At 47.9% G+C, this 14,243-nt stretch overlaps 1 long non-coding RNA gene across 1 annotated transcript; it reads left to right on the top strand.

Annotated features, from left to right (window-relative positions):
- Positions 1 to 697: 697 nt before the first annotated feature.
- On the top strand, positions 698 to 12,839 carry LOC132389926 (uncharacterized). The gene is made up of 3 exons (XR_009510728.1): positions 698 to 787; positions 9,169 to 9,288; positions 12,757 to 12,839. It is a non-coding gene; the product is annotated as an uncharacterized LOC132389926 (long non-coding RNA).
- Positions 12,840 to 14,243: the final 1,404 nt, after the last annotated feature.

Genomic DNA, 14,243 nt, shown 5'->3' with positions numbered 1-14,243 from the left:
GTTGCGGTCAGTGGCGGGAATTGAACCCGGGACTCTGGTACTGTAAACCACCACGTTCCCGTACCGCTTTTCCTCTTGCAAGCAGCCACAACACAAAGAAACACAATGGAGGGCAAAAATCACTACAACATGTTAGTCCCCACAAAACCGTGGTATATCCAGTGTGTGGAAATTGTAGAAAGCTTGCAAATAATACAACTATGAAAAACAATAAAAACAACCTCTCGCATGACTTCTCTCTCTCTCCCTCTGTCCCTCTCCATCTCCGTCCCATTCCCCCCTCACTCTACCCCTCTCTCCCTCAGTTGCACTGCCGCTCTCACTCTTGTCTCTCCCCATCCACTCAAAACCTCTCTCCCTCTGTTTTCTCCCCCACATTCTCTCCCATTCTCATCTTGTTCTGTTCCCCCATATATATTCAATATTCCCGCCCATTACATCGCTCTGTTACCCTCCAACCCCCCTTCCCACATCGATCCGTTATACGTTCTCACTCCCACTTGGAATTCCCGTCTTGACCGCTCACTTCTCCCTCTCCCTCACCTGCTCCCCTTAACTGTCAGCCTACTCGCTCCGTGTCTGCTTTGTCTCCCTGTCCTCACACCCACCATTCTCTACCACCTTCACTTTCTCACCCTCCCTCACATTTTCTCTCTTTCTTTCCCAGACAGTCTAACATCCTCCTACACAGTAATGAAGCTTGGGACAAATGAACTTCTCATCGATGAAGATGAAGACACTCCAATCGCCTCCGGACCCGCCACAGTGTCAGTGACTGCCCAAGCAGGTCAGAGTTCACAGTATTAACATTAGCATGAAGGGGTCACATGCTATACGCACAGATGTTTAAGTTCTAATGCATCTGCATCGACCATTTCCCCTGGCAGCTCGTTCCATTGAAGGAACACAATCTCAATATGAAAACATATCTTCACTCGTGTCCCCAAATGCACCACCTTCTACAGTCAACTGATCCCTGTGGGGTTCTGGTTCTCTATTCTCAAAACCTAGATAGGAAAAAAAAACGACTCTGTGCATTCACCTTGTCTGTGCCCCATGTGCTTTTAAACAACTGCACAAGGTCACCTGTGCGTTCCGAGGTATAAACTAACAACCCGTCTAACTTATCTCCACAATTCTGTTACTCGAGTTCCTGCAATGTCCTCGTAAATCACCTCTGCACTCTCTCCAGCTCAGTGGCATCTTATCCAGAGCAAGACGACGGCAACGGAACAAACTACTCCAAGTGTAGCTTCACTAAAGACTTGTACAATTCCAATGTGACCTCCCTACTCCTGTACTCATTGCCCTCACTGATGAAGGGCGGCGTGTCAGACGTCTTCCCCACCACCATGTCTAGCTGTGACTTACTTCCTGGCAACCGTGCACCTCAAGCCCTGGGTCCCTCTATTCCACATCACTCCCCAGGGTCCTTGTCTACCTGTGACTGTATTTTCTGGGAACAGTTCACCTTGAGCCCTGGGTCTCTCTGCCCCACATCACTCCCCAGGAACCCTGTCTACCTGTGACTGTACTTTCAAGGACCGTGTACCTGTAGCCCTGCGTCAGGCTGTTCCTTAACATTTCCCAAGTTTCCTCCCTTGCACCGTGTAAGTCCAACCCCGCTGTTTGTCCTCCTGATATACGGTAGCACAAACTTAATTGCATTAGCTCCTGTTCAGCCACATTCCCCGGCGAATCGAGATCCCACTGTAAGAGATAACTGTCTTCACTGTTTGAAACGCCGACAACGTTAATGTCGTCTGCAAGTTCACCTACCGTGTATTGTATAATCTGCTATAAATGGTCGATATTGTTCAGAAAGATAACTGGTCCCACCGCCGACCGCCCGTGAACACCTCCAGTGACGGGCTTCCAGTCTACGAAATTAACTGTCACCCTAGACCTTGTCGCAGAGCCATTCTTATATCAAATCAGCCACCACTGCGTGTGTCCCACACCATCAATCCTCCGCAATCAAATTAGCCATACAGATCACCTTGGGTTCCACAACATCTCTAGACCAGTCTACCATCTGAGCCCTTGTTAACAGCCTTGGGCAAGCCTCTGTGAGGTCAAATCCCCAGACAAATCGGCACGACAAATCTCCCTGGGTTTCACGCCACCTGTCATCTCCTTCCCCATTGTCTCCTCTGCACTCACTACCTTTCCATCGCCGGCCCATTTGCACCGCTCCATTCCTTTTCGGTCACTCCCTACATTCCTCTCTTGCATCTTCCAGACTGATCTAACAACTGCGATCTTGATACGGGACTTGTCAAGCGTCCATTATGTCTATCATTCCGGACATATCTGTCTTTAAACCTCCCATTCAGCCGAGTAGTCTACCAGGGGGAAAAGTGACTTACCGTCTTCATTTTCACCATTTCTACTACCCTGTTCTCATGAAAAGTCTTGGTTCATCACTAAAAATATAAACACTGCTCCGCCCATGACCACAGAAAAATGCTGAGCGTTGTGGAAAGAGCTAAGCCCAGTTCTGAAAACAGCTTCCCCTCCATGAACCCTTTCTACACACACTGCGGATTCTGTAAAGCAGCCAGCAGCATCAAAAAAACCCCTCCACCCACCCCGAACCTTCTCACTTCTGTACACACCCATCGGAGCTACTCGGAACATGTGCCTACTTTAGAAATTGCATCGTGTTGCACATAGCCCTCTATTTCTCTAAGCACCCTGTACCTTTCCAGGAGTCTCTTAAAAGACCCTATCGTTTTTGCATTCACCACCGTTTCCGGCAGCCCATTCCACTGACATTTCTTCTGTACCAACTTCCAACCGCATTAAAACTGTGCTCTCTCGCGTCAGCCATTTGGACTCAATCAATGTTTCTTATCAACTAATACACCTCTCTCAGGTCACATCTCATCCTCCTTCGCTCCAAGGAGAAAAGGTCCAGTTCGCACATGCTCCCCAAACCAGGAAACATCCTTGTAATCTCCATTGGACTTTCTCTATAGTTTCCACATACATCCTGGAGTGAGTTTACCGGATCTGAGCAGAGTAGACCCAGTGGGTCTGGCCAGAGTGTTATATAGCTGTAACATTGCCTGTTGGTTCTTCAATTCAGTACCACGGTTGATGAAGACCAATGCACCGTATGCATTTTATAACCACTTACTATAAAGTCTATATTCTAACATCATATTTGACCTAGAACAATTAAGCACCTCATACTTCTCTGAGTTGGACTCCATCAGCTAATTCTCAGCCCAATTTGGCATCCTATCGATGTCCCGCTGTCAGCAATGACAGCCCTCCAGACTATCCTCAACACCCCAACCTTTTTGTTATCAGCAAATTTACTGACCTATCAAATCATTTCCCATTCCAGGTCACTTATAAAATCCAGGAAGGAAATTGGACCCATAATAGGACCCTTGAGTCACACCAATCCTCACCGATTTCCATACAGAATATGACCCGTCCAAAACGACACATTGCTTTCTGTGGGAAAGCCAATTCTGGATCAACAAAGCAAGGCCCTCTTGGATCCCTTGACACCTTACATTCTCAACAAGTCTTGCATGCGGTACCATATCCAATGGCTTACTGTAATCCATATACACTACATCTACTGATCAACCTTCATCAATGTGTTCAGTCGTATCCTCAAAATATTGATACAGGCTCGTAAAGTACGACGTATCTTTGACTAAGCCATGCTGACTATCCCTAATCCTATCATGCCTCTCCCGACTTTCATAAATCCTGCCTCTGAGGATCTTTTCCAGCAACTTACCAACCATTGAAGTAAGTGTATCTGGTCTATAATTTCCTCGGCTACCTCTACTCTCCTTTAATTGGGAAGCAACATCTGCAAACCTCCGATTCTTCAGAAACTTTCCTGTCCCCATTGATGATGCTTATAGATGCTGCCTGGTATGCTGGAGTGTTGCTGGAAGTTCCAGCATCTGAGGATTTTATCGTGTTTGTGTTTTTAAACTCTTTCTTAACCTACTTGTTCCTATCCCTCTCCAATGCAGTGGTGAAGGAGATAAAACTGTTTTATCTATCTCCAAAATGCTCTTCAACTGAGAGACATGACACCTGACCAGGTTCATTTACCAACATCAGATCAAGTACAGACTGTTCCCCTGTACGCCTATCTACAACTTGTGTCAAGAAACGTTTCTGAAGGCACCTTACAATCTCTATCCTCTCGAAACCCTTTGATCCAGGGAGATGCCAATAAATATTCGGGAAATTCTAATCTTCCACCACGACAACTCTGTTATTATTACAGCTTTCCTGAATAGGTCTCCCTATCTGTTCCTCGATATCGTGTAACTATTCTGTGCTCGATAAAAAAGTCCAAGTAGATTTAGTAACCCCTCCCCGCGTCTAACATCAGACTCAGTAGACAATCCCGCGATGACTTCCTCCTTTTCTTTTGCGGTGACACAGACTCTGATCAGCTGAGCCAGGACCCCAGAACATTTGCCTCACTCACTGTCCTTTCCGAAGCATCCAAAGCCTGGTACATGTATGTCTTATTTTGATTTGTCCCAGCTAAGTGTAGCACCTCATATCTATCAGCATTAAAGTCCATCTGCATTCTTTCAGCCCACTCTTCTAACTGGCCTAAATCTCTCTGTAAGCTTTCAAAAGCAACTTCATTATCTACAAAGCCACCTGTCTTAGTATCATCTGCAGACTTACTATCCAATTTACCACCCCATCATCCAGATCATTAATGTACATTAAAAACAACATTGGACCCAGTACAGATCCCTGAGGCACACCACTAGTCACAGGCCTCCAACCGACAAATAGTTATTCACCACTACTCTCTGGCATCTCCCATCCAGCCACTTTTAAGTGCATTTTACTACTTCAAAATTAATACCTAACGATTGAACCTTCCGAGCCAACATTCTGTGTGGAAATTTGTAAACGGCCTTACTGAAGACCATTTCGACGACATACACTGCTTTACCCTGGTCAACTTTCGTAGTGGCCTCTTCAAAAAATTCAATAAGATTTGTCAAACACGACCTTCTACGCACAGATCTATGCTGACTGTTTCGAATCAGACCTTGTCTTTCGAGATAATTATATATACCACCTCTAAGAATACTTTCTATTAATTTACCCACCACTGACGTCAAACGTACAGGCTGATAATTGATAGGTGTACTCCTAGAACTATTTTTTAAATAATGCAACCACATGAGCAATACGCCAATCCTCCGTCTCCATCACCGTTTCGGATGATATTTGAAATATTTCTGTCAGAACCCCTGTTATTTCTACACGGACTTCCCTCAAGGTCATAGGGAATATCCTGTTAGCAACCGGAGACTTATCCACCGTTATGTTCCTTAAAAGCGTCAGTACTTCCTCCTCTTCAATCATCATAGTTTAACTAACTACCCTACTTGTTTCTCTTACATTGCACTATTCAATATCCTTCTCCTTAGTGAATACCAAAGAAAATAAATTATTCCAAATCTCCCCCATCTTTTTCGGCTCCACACATAACTGACCACACTGATTCTCTAAGTGACCAATTTTATCCCTCGCTATACTTTTGGTGTCAATATAACTGTTGAAACCCTTCCGATTTATCTTCAACTAACTTGCCAAAGCAAACTCATATCTTCCTTTAGCTTTTCTAATTTCCTTCTTCAGATTTTTTTACATTCTTTATATTTCTCGAGCACCTGATTTACTCCATGCCGCCAATATTTATTGTCGTTCTCTCTCTTTTTCCGAACCATGTCTCCAATATCCCTCGAAAATCATGGCTCTCTCAAACCATTAACCTTTCCTTTCAACCTAACAAGAATATAAAAATTCTGTACCATCAAAATTTCAACTTTTAATGACCTCCTATTCTCTATTACATCCTTCCCATAAATCAAATTGTCTCAGCCCACTCCTACTAAATCCTTTCACATCTCTTCAAGCAGGCCGTTTTTCCAATCAAAAATATCACCCTTGATCCAGACCTTTCCTTATGCAAAATTATATTGAAACTAATGGCATTGTGATCAGTGGTCTGGTAGTTCTCCCGAACACATAGCTCCGGCATCTGACCTCTGTCAATATCGAAAAAGAGATCCAACATTGCTCCTTCTCGAGTTGGTACTTCCATGTATTGCTTCAAAAACTATCCTGCACACATTTTATAAATTCCAAACCATCCATCCCTTTTACATAAATGGACTTCCCGGTCTAAGTGTGGAAAATTATATTCTCCCACAATCACAACCTTGTTCTTACTACAAATATCTCTTATCGCCTGACAGATTTGCTCCTCTAATTCTCGCTCCCCATCAGGTGGTCAATAATATACCTCGGGAAGTGCTACTATACCTTTCCCATTCCTCAATTCCACTCACATAGCCTTCTAATCTATCCTGTCAAAACACCGCGGAAATATTTTCTCTGACAAGCAATTAAATACCTCCCCCTCTTGCCCCTCCGATTCTATCACACCTGAAACAACGAAATCCAGGTATATTTAGTTGTCAATCACACCCGCCGTGCAACCGTGTTTCAGTAATAACTACAACGTCATATTTCCTGGTATGAATCCATGCTGTAAGCTAATTCACTTTTCTTAAAATGCTCCTAGCATTAAAATAAATGTATTTAAGAAATTCTGCACATCTTACTCTGGGTATCCGTAATGGTGCAAACAACTTTACTATCTTCTTTTTCTTCCTTCTCCCCTACATCTTCGGACTAGCGTACCCCTTCTCTATCACCTCCCTATCCTCCCTCACACACTGCTCGATTTCACGATTTGTGAACTACTATTATCTCTTCTGGTCTCTTCAATTTGATTCCCACCCTCAACCGTTCTATTTTAAAGACTCTCCAATACCCTTAGCAAATCTCCCCGCCAGGATATTAGCCCCATTATGATTCAAGAGCAACCCGTCCTTATTGTACAGGTCACACCTGCCCCAGAAGAGGTCCCAGTGATATAGAAACTTGAATCCCTGCCCCTTGCTCCAAAGCCTCAGCCACGTATTTATCCTCTATCTCGTTCCATTCCCGCGCTCACTGTCGCATGGCACAGGCAGCAATCCCGAGATTACTACCTTTGCGGTCCTTCTTCTTAACTGCCTTCCCAACTCCCTATGTTATGCTTTCAGAACCGCCTCCCTTTTCCTATCTATGCCATTGGTGCCGATATGTACCACTACCACTGGCTCTTCACACTCCCAGTTCAGGATATTTGGACGCGATCAGAAACATCCCAGACCTGGTACAAGTGAGGCAAGCTATCATCCGGGTCTCCCGACAGCGTCCACACCATCGCCTATCTGACGCCCTAACTATCGAGTCCCCTATTACTACCGCCTTCCTTTCCCTACCCTTCTGAGCTACGGGGCCGGAATCTGTGCCGGAGGCACGGCCACTGTTGCTTCACCCAGGTAGGCTGTCACCAACCACCCCCCCCCCACCAACAGTACTCAAACAGGAGTACTTATTGTCAAAGGGTACAGCCACTGGGGTACTCTCTAGTACCTGACTCTTCCCCTTCCCTCTGCTGACCGAGATCCACTTGTCTGCCTCTCGTGGCCCTGGTGTGACCGACTGGCTGTAACTAATCTCCAACATCTCCTCACTCTCCCTGACCAGACGAAAGTCATCGAGCTGCAGCTCCAGTTCCCTAACACGGTCCCTTAGGAGCTGCAGTTCGGCGCTCCTGGCGCAGATATGGACGTCCTGGAGGCTAGGAGACTTCATTAGCTCCAACATCTGACACCAAGAACAACAACCTGCCCACTCACTCATAATTCCCCCTTTTCTCAAATAACAGGAAAAACTGAAACCAGACCTGCCTTGCCTCACCTGATTCCGCCTAAACCCCTTGAGCGAAAGCCCTTAAAGCTTCACTCTGCTCCCGGATCACTCCGTTGCCTGCAAAACGACGCTGCCCGCTGTAAAAGTCCGTGTTCCTTTTCAAATCTTCAACGCTTCACTGCACGACGTCACACGCCTGCGCAGTCCCGCCTCTCTTAACCCCGATTGTAAGAAAAAAATCAGAATGACTCCTGCAGCTCCCCGGTTCCGATTCTCAGACTTCCTTCTCCAAATAAACTCAAATCAGGATTTCTGTTCTCTATCACCTGACTATCCTCCCTTTCACACTGTCTCCCAACAGTCTCTATATAATATTACTTTATTGTCGCCAAACAATTGATACCAGAGCGTAAAATCATCACAGCCATATTTGATTCTGCGCTTCGCGTTGCCTGGAGTGCAGAAGTATGTGTACAGCAGTACTGCGTCTGCAGTGGGTGAGAGTTCATTTGACCGTCTCTTCACTTCGGTTCCAACCACCCAGCAATTCTAGTTTAAAATTGCTTCTATAGGCTTTGCAATCCTCCTCGCTCTACTACTGGTACCCCTCGCATTCAAGTGTAACCCGCCCTTTTTGTGCAGGTCACGCCTGTCCAAAACGGGGACACATTGACCCCTGCTCCAGTCCCTCAGCCAGGCATTTATCATCCAACTCACTATATCACTGGACTCAGCGTCCACAGAGTCGCCTGCCTGACCCTCTAACTATAGTCCCCTATTACTGCTGTCGTCCTCTTCGCTTCCCTACCCTTCTGAGCCACAAGACCAGACCCTATGCCAGAGAAGCGGCCATAGTTGTATCCCATAGGAATGCCGTCACCAACCACTCCCTCCCTAACAGTACTCAAACCGCAGTACTTATTGTTAAGAGGGACAGCCACTAGGGTACTCTCTAATGTCTGCCTCCTGCTCTTCCCTCTCGGGACTGTTGCCTACTTATCTGGCTCCCAAGCCCTGGTGTAACTACTTGCATATTGCTCCTGCCTATCACCTCCTCAATTTCCAAGACCAGATGAAGGTCATCGGGCTGCATCTCCAGTTCCTTAACCCGGTCCCCAAGTAGCTCCAGCCAAGGCCCGACTACTCTGTCTCAGATCACTCCTTTGATTAACGCTCCGCTCGGCAGTGTCTCTTTTTGTGCCGGAACCTTCCCTACCACCCAACTCACAACTGGTGCTCCGGTTAGAGCCACTGACAGGCCACGCAAAATGGACTAACACTCTCAGAGCTCCTTTTGGAAACAACCGCCGCCGATAGACAACGTACGTTCCCGACCGGACTGTCCTCCTTCTATTTCTCTTTCTCTCTCTCATTCTCTCTCAGACGGTCTGAACTCCACCTACTCAGTGCTGAAACTACCGAAAGATGAACTTCACATCGATGCTCATGAAGATCCTCCCATTGCCTCGGGACCCGCCGAATTGTCAGTGGCTGCACAGTCAGGTCAGAGTTCACAATAATGACATCACTCTGAAGGGGTCACGTGCTTTAGGCAAAAGTGTTCAAGTTCTAATGCATGTGCTTCGACCACTTCCTCTGCCAGCTCTTCCCACAGACGGACCACTCTCTGGATAAAAAAAATGTTGTCACTCTTCTCCCCAGTTACATCACCTACAGCTATCATCATATCCCGGAGCGTTTTGGTCCTCGATTCTCCAAGCTAAGAGAAAAATGACTCTGCGTTCATCTTGTCCGTGCCCCGAGTGGTTTTATACAACCCTGTCAGGTCACCTCTGCGCTCCGTGGCATTTAATCATAAACTGCCTGAATTATTTCCATAACTCAGTCACTGGAGTCCATGAATGTTCGTAAATCTCCTCTGTTCTGTCTCCAGTTCAGTGGCATCTATCCAATGGAGGACGAGGGAAACGGGACACTCTACCCCAAGTGTGGATTCCCTGAAGTCTGTACATTTCCAAAGTGACCTCCCATCCCCTGTACTCCTTGTCCTGACGGATGAAGGGCGGCGCGACAGAAGCTTTCTTCACCGCTCTGTCTACCTGTGAATCCTCTTTCACAGAACAGTGTCCCTGTAACCTTGGATCCCTCTGTTCTACAACACTCTCCAGCGTCCCTGTTTACCTGTGACTCCACTTTCAGAGAACCGAATCCCTGTAACCTTGGGTCCCTCTGTTCCACAACACTCCCTGGGGTCCCTGTCTACCTGTGACTCCACTTTCAGAGAACCGTGTCCCTGTAACCTTGGGTCCCTCTGTTCTACAACACTCTCCAGCCTCCCTGTCTACCTGTGATACCCGTGGGGTAATTCAGGCAGTTCTGCCGTTGCCCTGCGGGATGATCTGTTTTGTCTTGTCCTCGCCTCCGTGGGGCAAATCAGGCCGTTCTGCTGTTGCCTTGCGGGGAAATCTGTCTTGTATTGTCTTTGCCTCCGTCGGGTAATTCAGTCCGTTCTGCCATTACCAGATGGATGGTCCTGCCCAACCTTTGTGTGGAGTGACAGTTGAGTCGAATGATAAGTCCCGGCTCCATGTCTACGTACTGTCCATGTTAGTGTCTTGTTAAAGAGGAGTCCCGACTTGTCGAATGATAAGTCCCGGCTCCATGTCTACGTACTGTCCATGTTAGTGTCTTGTTAAAGAGGAGTCCCGGCTTGTCGAATGATAAGTCCCGGCTCCATGTCTACGTACTGTCCATGTTACTGTCTTGTTAAAGAGGAGTCCCGACTTGTCGAAGGATAAGTCCCGGCTCTGTGTTGAGGTACAGTTCCTAGTCTGCCTCCAAGCTCCAGCCTCCGAGTTATTCAAGGGCCAAGCTCCCCAAGAACCCAAGCCCAAAGCTCGATCTCCAAGAACCCCAGCCTCAAGCCTCGAGAAACAAGAATCCCAATCTCAAGCCTCGAGCTCCAAGAACCCCAGCCTCAAGCCTCGAGAAACAAGAATCCCAGCCTCACGCCTCGAGCTCCAAGAACCCCAGCCTCAAGCCTCGAGAAACAAGAATCCCAGCCTCACGCCTCGAGCTCCAAGAACCCCAGCCTCAAGCCTCGAGCTCCAAGAACTCCAGCCTCAAGCCTCGAGCTCCAAGAACCCCAGCCTCAAGCCTCGATAAACAAGAATCCCAATCTCAAGCCTCGAGCTCCAAGAACTCCAGCCTCAAGCCTCGAGAAACAAGAATCCCAATCTCAAGCCTCGAGCTCCAAGAACCCCAGCCTCAAGCCTCGAGAACCAAGAATCCCAGCCTCAAGCCTCGAGCTCCAAGAACCCCAGCCTCAAGCCTCGAGAACCAAGAATCCCAATCTCAAGCCCCGAACTCCACGAATCCCAATCTCAAGCTCCAAGAACCCAGGCCTCGTCACGTCTACGCCTGGTTCGGGGTCCGAACCCAAGTCAAGACTCGGTCCTTGTCCAGTCACGGGCTCGGAGTCCACGCCAAGGCTCCTTGCCCACAGTCCCTCGTCCTGGTCCTGCTTTCCTAGCCTAGTCTGCGACCTGTCCGGTCCGTTAGTTCTGTCCCGTCTTGTTCTTAGTACTTTAGTGTCTGTGTCCTGCATCAACGCCCACCCAACCTTATGACACTGAGACCCACAAAATTCTGCAGAGTCGTCTACAAAGTGAAAAACAAAATATTGTCTTCCCTGTTCACCATGTCTACTACACTGTTCTCATGAAACGTCCTGGTTCCTCACTAAAAATATAATCACTGCTCCGCCCATTACCGCAAGAAACTGCAGAGCGTTGTGGAAAGAGCTGAGCCCAGCTCCGAAACCAGCCTCCCCTCCATGAACTCTGACTGCACTTCCTGCTGCCTCGGGAATACAGTCAGCATCATCAAATAAATGGTTCCAGCCACCCCGAACAGTCTCTCCTCTGCACCCTTCCATCCGAGTGAAAATGGGAAATCATGTATCAGGTGGTTCAAGGACAGTTTGTACACGACAGTAGTCAGACTACTGAACGGACACCTAATACGATAAGATGTACACTTGACTTCAAATCCTCCTCTTCGTGGCTCTTCAACCTTATAGTCTGCCTGGACTGCAATTTCTCAGTAACGTCGATATGTTATTCTGCATTCTGAGATCGAGTAACCTTGTTCTCCTCCAATGAGGTGACCTGTAACTATGGACGTGGGTGGGATCTCCCCTGTCTGTGATGTATATAAACGATCTGAATGAAAGTATAGGTGGGTGGTTTGTTCTGTTTCTAGATGATAGGCTGATGGGGTCTTGTGGATCGCTTAGAGGACCTGTAAAGAATTCCGGAGGACATGGACCAGTTTCTGATTTGTGATGGAGAAATGTTAAATGCTGTTTGTCCCGGACGAACTTAAAATGTCGCACCTTGGTAGGTCAAATATTCAGAGATAACAAACTATTAAAGCCAAACCTTTCAAGTGTGTTGTTTAGCACCGGGATCCTCTAGTCCTTTGCATTGGTTCATCCATTCTGATAGGGTGGCGAAGAAGGCTTATATCACTCTTGCCATTATCGGTTATATCAGTTGGGGCACAGAGTTTAAAATTTCGGCTGTTATAATGCAACTTCATAAAAACAAATATCACTGGTTAGGCTGAATCAGGCGTATTGTATACAGTTCAGGTCACCCCATTATCGGAAGGATGTCAGGGCGTTGGGGAGCTTCCGGAGAGGTTTAACAGGAGTCTGTCGGGATTCGATGGAATGTGCTACAACGAGAGGTCGGACACCTGGGTCGCTTCCTCTGGAGCCGAGGAGGCTCAGGGGAGATCTGACTGATCTCTGGAATCCGTCAGCCACCTGTCAGCCTTTGTCAAGTCAAGGAATTTGGACTCTCGACGATGACGGCTGAAAGTAGATGGGATTGTGAGAGGGAGGTGTGATCGTGGAGGAGGGATAGGCCGCGGATGGTGGGTGGAAGGGAGTCCCAGAGGGGGATAAAGCTGATTTCACACACACGCTGAATGGGCTCTCTACAGGTGCGCAGAAACAGGAGCCGAAGCAGAACATCGGAAATGGATACGGCCGTAAGATCTCCGTACTCTGCCTCGTTACGATCGGCCTCGTTGCGATAGTGGCCGGGCTTTCGATCTATGGTGAGTGGAACGGGCTCCGGATGTAGTCATACCGCAAACAAGCAGAGTCAAATGAAATGTTAGCGTAAAAAGCTCACTCTGACACCGACACGTTCCTCACTGTGACAGCGGCAAGACCCTCGCCGTGACACAGACGTTACCCTCAACATAGCATAGAGAAGACCCTTACCATTATTATGACAGTACCCTCAAAACGTGCCCGACAGTACACTTGCCGTGACACCGACACATCTCTCACCGCTACACTGACACAGCCTTCACCGTGAGATCTGCACACCCATCTCTGTGACATCGACACTCCCCTATCCATGACACCAGCATTCCTGACACTTCCAACACCGTGCCACCGTCCAGTCCACACCAATACACCAACACTCCCCTAACCGTGACTTTTACCTCACATCGTAACGCTGACACTGTCACGTCCCTCAACCGTGACACCTTTCAGACCCCACTTCGGGACACCGTCACGCCCCTTACCATGTCATGGACAGTCCCCCTCACCGTTACATGGACACTCCCTCTCACTATGACACTCCCAGCATAGTGATCCGGACACTCCCTCTCACCGTGACACCTTTCAGACCCCACTTCGGAACATCGTCACGCCCCTTACCATGTCATTGTCAGTCCCCCTCACTGTTACATGGACACTCCCTCTCACTATGACACTCCCAGCACAGTGATCCGGACACTCTCCACACCGTGACACCGACTCTCCCTTTAGTGTGACACCGCTACTCCCCTGAACGTGACACTGAGACTGCGAACTGTGACTCCCTTACACCGACACTCCCTCTCACCGTGACACTTACACTCCCCACACCGCAACATTGACACACCCCTCACAGTGACACCACCACTCCGCCCACCGTGACACCAACACTCTCCTCACTGTGACACCGGCACAAACTTCTCCGTAACAATGATGCAACCTTCTGCGTGCAAGCAACACACCCCACATCGTGACATCGACAGGCTCCTCTCCATTATTCCCCATATTGTGTCACAGAGAGGTCAATCACTGTGACACAAACAGACATATCACTGCGACATCGTCACACACCACTCACTGTGACACAGACACACTGCTCAGTGTGACACCGACACATCTCTCATTGTGACACAGCCAGGCCCCTCACTATGACAGTCACACAGCCCTCACTGTGACATAGACACGCACCTCACTGTGACACAGACACTCCCCTCATCTGACACCGACACACCTCACACCGTGTCACTGACTCACACTTTACTATCACTCTCAGTGTCACAGACTCGACAGTCTCTGATCACCTCCGACCGAAACAACCGGAGACTTTGGGAACAACATCAGGAGATGAACAGGACCCAGCGCCAATGTCAACAGC

Source organism: Hypanus sabinus, unplaced genomic scaffold (genome assembly GCF_030144855.1).
Source record: "Hypanus sabinus isolate sHypSab1 unplaced genomic scaffold, sHypSab1.hap1 scaffold_708, whole genome shotgun sequence".
Classification (NCBI taxonomy): Eukaryota; Metazoa; Chordata; class Chondrichthyes; order Myliobatiformes; family Dasyatidae; genus Hypanus; species Hypanus sabinus.
This window is presented reverse-complemented; position numbering and strand designations above follow the sequence as displayed.